Here is a 9,208-nt window from a genome sequence, read left to right as displayed (position 1 = left end):
GAGAGAGAGAGAGAGAGAGAGAGAGAGAGAGAGAGAGAGAGAGAGAGGGAATGAACTGATGTTTGTAAATGCTTTGAAAATAATATGATAAAAACAGCCATTAATCAAGACATTATTTCTATGGTAATGTTAAGTGGATGCTAATTTTCTTTCTTTTTTTCTTCCCAGCCCTGGCAGCCAATTTCTTCCTTCCTGTTGTTCTGCCTTGAAAAACAAAACAAAAACAAAAACCCAGGCAAAAAACCTCCACAAACCACAAATGTATTTACCTCAAGAAATGTATTTTTATTCTTTTTCAGACAGGTTCATAAGATCTAAATAGGTCCAAATAGGTTTCACAAGGTCCAGATATAAAAGGTTTAAAGGGTGTGCAAAACGCCTCCCTTCCATCCACTAGGTTCTCTGTTCTCACGCTGGAGGCAGCTAATAGCACCAGTTTCTTGCAAAATGTATATTCTTCCTGAGATATTTTAGGCAGGTACAAATGCCTTTTGGAAGGTGTTTCATATCAGAACATACAGAATTTCCCCATTCTCTTTTATTGCTGTACAGTGTCCCATCATGTAGATGTACCATACCATACTTACGTGTTTCAGTGGCAAATAGGGATGGCTGTTGCTCTCTCTTCTTTCCTGCCAGCAACAAGCCCTGGGTAGCATTGTCGGATTCAGCGGATGGGATCAATAGCAGTGACTAGGTAAAAGTTCATGGTGCTGATGGCTTTAAAGACAGCTGTTATTTATTTATTGTTTTTAACCTCTTTATTGGAGTATAATTACTATACAAAGGTGTGTTAGTGTCTGCTTTATAACAAAGTGAATCAGCTATACATATACATATATCCCCATATCCCCTCCCTCTTGTGTCTCCCTCCCACCCTCCCTATCCCACCCCTCTAGATGGACACAAAGCACCGAGCTGATCTCCCTGTGCTGTGCGGCTGCTTCCCACTAGCTGTCTATTTTACATTTGGTAGTGTATATATGTCCATGCCACTCTCTCACTTCATCCCAGCTTACCCTTCCCCCTCCCCGTGTCTTCAAGTCCATTCTCTAGTAGGTCTGTGACTTTATTCCTGTCCTGCCCCTAGGTTCTTCAGAACCATTTCTTTTTGTTTTCAGATTCCATATATATGTGTTAGCATATGGTATTTGTTTTTCTCTTTCTGACTTACTTCACTCTGTATGACAGACTCTAATTCCATCCACCTCACTACAAATAACTCAATTTCGTTTCTTTCTATTTTTTATTTTATTTTATTTTTAACATCTTTATTGGAGTATAATTACTTTACAATATTGTGTTAGTTTCTGCTGTATAACAAAATGAATCAGCGATATGTATACATATATCCCCATATCCCCTCCTTCTTGCGTCTCCCTCCCATTCTCCCTATCCCACCCCTCTAGGTGGTCACAAAGCACCGAGCTGATGTCCCTGTGCTATGCGGCTGCTTCCCACTAGCTGTCTATTTTACATTTGGTAGTGTATATATGTCCATGCCACTCTCTCACTTCATCCCAGCTTACCCTTCCCCCTCCCCGTGTCTTCAAGTCCATTCTCTAGTAGGTCTGTGACTTTATTCCTGTCCTGCCCCTAGGCTCTTCATGACCTTTTTTTTTCCTTTTGGATTCCATATATATGTGTTAACATACAGTATTTGTCTTTCTCTTTCCGACTTACTTCACTCCGTATGACAGTCTCTAATTCCATCCACCTCACTACAAATAACTCAATTTTGTTTCTTTTTATGGCTGAGTAATATTCCATTGTACATATGTGCCACATCTTCTTTATCCATTCATCTGACAGATGTTCTTTAGTAGCTAGATTCCAGCAATCATGCTGGCAGGGGCCACCTGTCTGCCTGGGCTGCCTGCGGGATTCACTCAGTCCCTGTGATCGCCCTACCTCAGGCTGCAGTGGGAAAAGCACCCATTATAACCGGAAATTGAAGGCAGGATTATTCTGATGGAGTTGGATTGGGTGTTGGTGGTGGCATTTGGCAGGTGTATTGGTCATGGCTTTTTTTCTTGAAAGTTGCAAACATCTACCTCAAACTGGCTTAAGCAAAAAAGGAGGATGTGTGGACTTATATAGGTCAACAAGGCAAATTAAGAGTTGTGGCAGACACTGCCCATTGCCTTCCCAATATGCATCCCTTTTATCTTCTCATTGTGCCCAACTAAAAACAGCTCTCCAGACTCCCTTGCAGCTAGGTGTTGGGGGAGGGGGCACAAGACCCTTTTTTAACATTGAAGTGTAAGCAGAAGTATGCAGGATGGGACTTGTGGGAGTCCTGACAAAAGAGGACACACTTAGCTGGCATATGCTTTTTGTCCTTCTTGTCTGGTATGCGGATATGATACCCAGAGAGGCAGCATAAGAGGTGAGAAGGAGAGGTGATGAGAATGGTGGGGCAAGAGGGCGTGAGGATGTTGGTCTTTGCTATCGTCACGGAGCCAGGATTTCAGATCTTGCCTTCTGGCCTTTTGACCACTTGTTACCTGAGAAAAATAAACTCCTCTTTGGTTAAGTCCCAGAGCTGGGCTCTTGTTACATGCAGTTAAATATAGGCCTGGCCATGAGTCAGCGTAACTGCGTTGTGGGATTTGCATCGTGTCACATTTCTCTGCCTCTTTCTCTACAGTTTATCCTCTCAGAATACTCAAAGGGGGTAAGGGACTTGGCACCAGCAGCTTTGGAATCATGCTGATAGCTTCCAATCTAGGGACAGAGGGAGCTAGGCCTCTGACTCCAACGGGAGGGCAAAAAACTCCAGAGAAGAGATTTGATTGGTTTGGAGGATGCTTTTTGAACCAGTTACCATGGACAAAGGGAAGAGGTAATATGATTGGCCAGACCTGTGTCACCTATACCCACCAGGAAGGGGGAGTAGGGAGCAGTTTCCAGAGGAGGCGGGAGTACTTTTTCCAAGAGGGGAGAAAGGTAGGCAGGCAGATGAAAACAATAGATCGCTCTCCAGGAGACGCTGAAAGTTTAAACATGTGGGGAGGAGAGAAAAAGTCATTTCAGGGGGATTGTCACCACCTCCAGGAAGCCTTCTCTGATAGCCTGATTAGCCACTTCTCTTTCCACCCCATTAACTCCCTTGCTTACTCTCAGTATAGCACATGTCACTGTGTCTTGCTGTCTGTCTCCTCCTGGTAGCTCCTCAAAGGTGGGCATTTCATCTTATCGATCCTGTATACCTCCTTCCCATTACTAGCATGTAGAGGCCACACTGTGTTTGTGCTTAGATGAATGAATGAAGGGACAGCAGGAACAAAGACAGAGAGTAGAGAAGTCACCTTTGGTTTGGTTGGAATCTTGGGTGTGTGATTAATACAAACAGTAAAGCCTAAGATTCTCAAGGTGGATTATGGCTGGGTTGTTGTAGGGCCTTGAATGTCAGGCTACAGAGCTTGGGCTGTGCTATGGAAATAGGGAGCTATTGAAGGATTTTGAGCAGGGGAGTGGTGTGATCAGAGCTGCTGCGTTGCTGAGCCTAGATCCTTTTGACTCTTGGCTGCTTTGTGTCTTTATTTTCCATCCTCTGGCTTGTCCGCGATCCTTCTTGGCCTGGTGCTTCATCTGTCTCAGCTGCCTTTGGTGCAGGTGACCCATCAGTGCTTCTTCCCTTTTCCATCTCCTTCGCTGTTCAGTCCTGGCCTTCTTTGTGCAGGTGGAGAGGATGCTTTCTCCTGCCTGGTGCCAACTGGGTGACCTTCTGTGGAAGAGTCCCCCTTAGTGGTTCTTGCCTGCCCTCTTCTGGGAACTGGTGGGTACAGCCACCTTCTCTTCTGGAACTGGATGTCAGCTGGTCCCAGCCTTGCCTCATGATGTGACTTCTGCCTTCTTCTATCTGTCCCCAGATCTCCCTTAATTACTTACAAATACAATCAGAAGTTTCTTTTTGAGTGACTACTGTGTATGTAGGTTTGTCTGATGATAGCTAAGTAAGGAAAAGCCTTCTGACTTCCAGTGATCTAGATATTTTTCACTGTGGGACCTAAGTGCTACGTAAATGTCAGAACATTGATTTTTTGCTAATTTACATGTCTCTCCTATTTACTGGTCTGAACTGAAGTCACTTTATTTCAGCCATTGAAGAGGTAATGTGTTTGAACTTCATAAAAATGTAAGGCTTACATATGTATATTCCCTTGGAGAAAAGTCTCCCCAATAAATCACACCCAGATGCTTTTATCAAAGTACAGAAGTCTGCAAACATATTTTTATTATTCACAATAAAATCAAGGCAGTGCCCTAATTAATGATTTTGCTAAGACATAATTGCTGTTCACATGGAATTTGAGTCTGTAACATTGATCAGAAACCATCCCTGGGTTTGTTTTTTTAATCACATAAAAAGATGGATACACATCCTAGCAGAACACCTGATTGGATTCTTGGCCTCACTGTGGGTGACGGAATTATTTTTTTTCTGAATAAGTGGTTTTCCTCCAGCCAGAGGCTAAAACTTTGCCTCTGCCCTTTCGTTAGCAGATTCTCATTCAAATGCCTTGGCTCCAGACTCGGAAATTTCTTCGTGATGCCAAGACCACATCCTGCTTTCCTGGATCCACAGTTTGAATTCCTTCGTCTCCCCATCCATCTGAGTGCAGCCCATCTTTCAAGACCTAATTCTCAACTCTTTCCTCTGAGATCCCTTCTCTGCATCATGATTTCTCTTTCTTCTAAACAATAACACTTCTGCAGTTTGCGGTATTTATTTAGTAAAGGTCCTGTGTTATCGTGTGACATCTTTTTACTTTTTGATGAAATATTATTTATAAATTGGTTGTTTAACTTTACAGAAATTTCTGCCTCATGTCTTTCTGAAGATCTTTAGTGCCAGAAACTATATCTTACACTTTTGGTTGTTTATCCCACAGAAGGTTGAATGTCTGTTGCTATATATTCAGTAGATGAGCAGCAAAGGCTGTTGATGGATGGCTTGCTGTATCATTTGCCTATCCTAGCTCTAATTAGTATACTTCCCTTAGAACTATTTACAAAAGACAGATTGGCCCAGGCCATGATTAACACTTCCTTGAAATATTTTCATGCATTTAGATGCTTTGCAAAATGTATTGCCCAAATGGTGCCGTGTGTCTCTGTGTGCACACAGTGTGGGAAGCCAAATTAAAACCGTCGTTTGAATTTATTGTTGATGCACGATCATTTCAAAATTTGGTTTTCATTTTCATCAAAGTTTTATACACATAATTTTAGGTGTTGTCTTAATCTGTTTGAGCTGCCATAACAAAATACTATAGGCTGGGTGGCTTAACAACAGACATTTTATTTCTCATAGTTCTGGAGGCCGGGAAGTCCAAGATCAAGGCGCCGGCAGATTTGAAAGTTTCCTGGTGATGGCTCCTTTCTGGCTTGGCTTCTTGCTGTGTTCTCCCATGGTGAAGAGGGGGAGAGCGCGAGAGCGCGTGCGCGCGCGCGAGAGGTCTAGTCTTTCTTCTCCCGTTTTAAAGGAAACTGGGTGTTCACCCTCATGACCTGATCTAAACCAAATTACTTTTCAAAGGCCCCACCTCCAAGTACCATGACCTTGAAGATTAAAATTCAACATACACATTTTGGAGAGACGCAAACATTCAGTCCGTAAGAGGGGTCAAATAATTTCACAAGGCACATTAAAAAAAGCAGCCTCCGCCTTGCTGCATTATTTTCCTGCTTTCTAGAATCAACATGTCCAACCCTTTTAGCTGATTATTTGATTACCTCCTTATCTCTTTAATATGCTTATAGTGATCTTTTCTTTTCTTCTTCCAGCTTTAGGCATTATTTATTAGCCTCTCACTATTTTAGCTCTCTATCACCCCCTACCTCGTTCCATCATGCAAAATTCCTGGGCCCCTAATCTCCCATTATCTCACTATTGCTATTTCATAATTTTGCTTAGGTTAATATTCCATATTTAGTGTGTATATTATCCTGTCTCTTTACAGGCTCTTCACAGTTGAAATACAATTATTTTAATTTTCTTATATGACCTTTAGGTTTTCCTGGAGTTAATAGTTATGTTGTTTTTTCTGCCTTTGTTTTGCTTTATATCACGAATTCATCCCAAACTCTCCCCTCAGTTGTTTAAATCTCCCTTCAATATATTCACTCACATCAGATATTGCAACAGGGCCATCTTTTTGGCTTTCTCTCCTGTGCCCTTCTGAGCTGTTCCAATCTGGACTATTTTCTTTCCAGGCTGAGTGCACAGCTGTCCTTCTTGGATCTCCCTTCATCTTCATCCCTGAGATTCTCTTGGCTTTTTCTTGGACTGATGCTCATATTTCCCAGACCTGTGTCTTCTCTCTTGGTTTCCTTCCTAATTTAGGATGAACAACCTCTCTAGCAGCTTCTTGAGAAAGGGTGTTATGAGAGGTAAATGTTTTGAGACCTATCATGTCTGAAATGTTTGTATTCCACCCCGACATTTAATTGATAACTTTGATGGGTAGGGGATTCTAGGCTGGAAAGGATTTTTCTACAGAACTCTGAAGTCATTGCTCCAGTATCTTTTTGCTTCTAGTGTGGTTATTGAGATTATCCTGATTTTTTGAGTAACATTTTTCACTTTTTTGGAAGCTTAAGATTTTTTTTTGTCCCCATTATTTTGAAAATTCATGATGATAAATTTTAGTATGGGCTTGTTTTTATCTACTGAACTGGGTATTTAGCATGCCTTCTCAGTCTAGAAACTGATGCCCTTCAGTATTGGGGAATTTCTTAAATTGCTTCTGGTGTTTTCCTCTCTTCCATTTTCCATGTTCTCTTTTTCTGAAACTTTATGTCTTCAGATGATGAACTTCTAAAGTTTCTTTTCTATCCTATCCTCCATCTCTTTGACTTTTTACTCTGCTTTCTAGGAGATTTCCCTAACTTTATCTTTTAACCCTTCTATTAAAATTCTCATTTTGGCCAACATTTTGTTTGACTTTCTAAGAACTCTCTTTTGGTCTATAATTGTTTTCTTTTTGATAGAATATTATTTTTATTTAATAAATACAATAACTTTACCTACTTCTCTGAGCATGTTAGCAATAGTTTCCTTTTAATTTTTTATCTTCCTGTATAGACTTCTACAAGTTTTTTTTTTTCCCCTTAATATTTTGGCCTCTATTTTTAAAGTTAGAGAATTTCCTTGGAGGTCTGGTGATCATTGGCTAATGCTCACATTTTAAAATGGGACACTTAAAAGCTAACTAGAAGGTCTGTGTGTGAGGGTGGAACCTGTTAGCTGTAGACTTCACTAAGGTGATTTGTAAGGTGTAAGGTGGTTTGGTTGGTTTGATTCTTCCAGGAAATTCTGCTGTCAGCATGTCTGTGACTTTTCTTAGAGTGGATAGATTTTTGGCATATTCAAGAAACAGCAACAATGAAAATGTATTAGTCAAGGTTCTCCAGAGAAATAGAACCAGTATTTTGATTTTGGAGGCTGAGATGTCCCACAATCTGCTGTCTGTAAGCTGGAGACCCAGGAAAGCCTATGTGTAATTCAGTCTGAGTCCAAAGACCTGAGACTCAAGAGAGCAAATGGTGTAAATCCCAGTCCGAGAGCAGGTGACCCATGTCCCAGTTCAATCAGTCAGGAAGAGAAGGACAGATTCTCCCTTCTCCCACCTTTTCTTTGTTCCATTCAGTCTTGAATCAATTGGATGAGGCCCACGCACCTTGGGAAGGAAAATCTACTTTACCCAGTCAACTGTTTTAAATGCTAATCTGAAAACACCTTCAGAAATACACCCAGAATTAACGTTTAGCCAAATATCTGGGCATCCTGTGAAACAGTCAAGTTGACACATAAAATCAACCGTCACAGCCGGTGTGGAGAGAGAGGAGTGAGCAAGAGGAAGATGGGCAAGAGATGCTGTCAGAGCGATGGGCAGGGACTCAGCAGAAGCGGCTTATAGAACACAGTGAGGAGGCTGGATTTTAGTCTCAGTTAAGTGGGAAACCTTTGGAGGATTTTGAGTGGGGATATGACGTGATCTGATTTATCCTTTCAAAATGTCCCTCTGTCTACTATGTGGAGAGTTTACTGGCTAAGTGGTGGGGGAGGGCAGTGACATGGAACTAGGGAGTCAAGTTGGTAAGTGTATTAGTCAGGATGGGCCGAGCGATGCCACAGTAACAATGCTTCATGTTTGGCAGCTCTCCTCCACCGCGTCTCCACTCTAGAATATGGGTTGATGGAGTGGCTGTTGTTGGTCTCATGGCAGAAACCAAAAGGATCATGGAGACTCACATGCAGATTCTGAACTGTTCTGCCTGAAAGCGACACACATCACTTCCTTCACAGTCCCTTGACTGAATGAAGTCATGTGACTAACCCTGGCATCAGTGGGGGTGGGGAAGTATAATTCTCCACCAAGAGGAGCAGTGAGTACTTGGAAACCATGGTGCAATCTACCACAGGAGGCTCTTGCAATAATCAAGGCAAAAATGAAGCTAGCTAGAGTGGTAGCCGTCAAGGTGGTAAAAACAGTTCAGATCTGGAATAGAGGTGGGAGGATTTGCTGATGCGTAAATGTAGGAAACTAAGTAGGAATGAATGAAGAGTTAAGAAAGATGCCAGGGTTTTCGTCTGAACACCTTGCGGAATGGTGGTATCATCTGCTGACTTGGAGAAGACTGAAAGAGGGGTGGGTTTAAGGGGAAAAATGAGGAATGCCATTTTGGACATGTTGGGTTTGAGATTCCTAATAAGAAACATGTTGGGTTTGAAAATAAAATTTGCGAGTCATCAGTATATAGGCTGCCTTTGAAGCCTTGGGACTGGATGAGATCACATAGAGGAGACAAAAAGGCTGGGATTGAGTTGTGGGGTATCACAACACGCAAGGGTCAGGAAGAAGAGAACCCAGCAAAGGAGGGAGGGAAGAGACGTATTGGGAGAGGAGAAACAAAATGTGTGGCCCAGATGTTAGACCTTCGCGGTCTCCTAGGAGTTTCGACTCGCCCAGGAAACAACAAGAGTCGGAAGCCGATGCAAAACGCAAGAGGTTTATTGAAGGCCGGTGCACCGGGGTTCCTTGGTCCTCACGCAGGAGGTCGAAGAAGAAAACCCTTTTGGGCGCGAATATGTCAGTTTTATAGGTTCCCACTTCCCCGTATGTAAATTATAGATTTGGTTGTGTTCTCCTGCTGATTGGTCCCGGCTTAGGCTCGGACCAGAGAGGGAACTTGTCCC

This window comes from Aethalodelphis obliquidens, unplaced genomic scaffold (genome assembly GCF_003676395.1).
Source record: "Aethalodelphis obliquidens isolate GAN/ISIS:26980383/991018 unplaced genomic scaffold, ASM367639v1 scaffold41, whole genome shotgun sequence".
Lineage (NCBI taxonomy): Eukaryota > Metazoa > Chordata > Mammalia > Artiodactyla > Delphinidae > Aethalodelphis > Aethalodelphis obliquidens.
The sequence above is the reverse complement of the archived record's forward strand: the minus strand, read 5'-3'. Positions refer to the sequence as shown.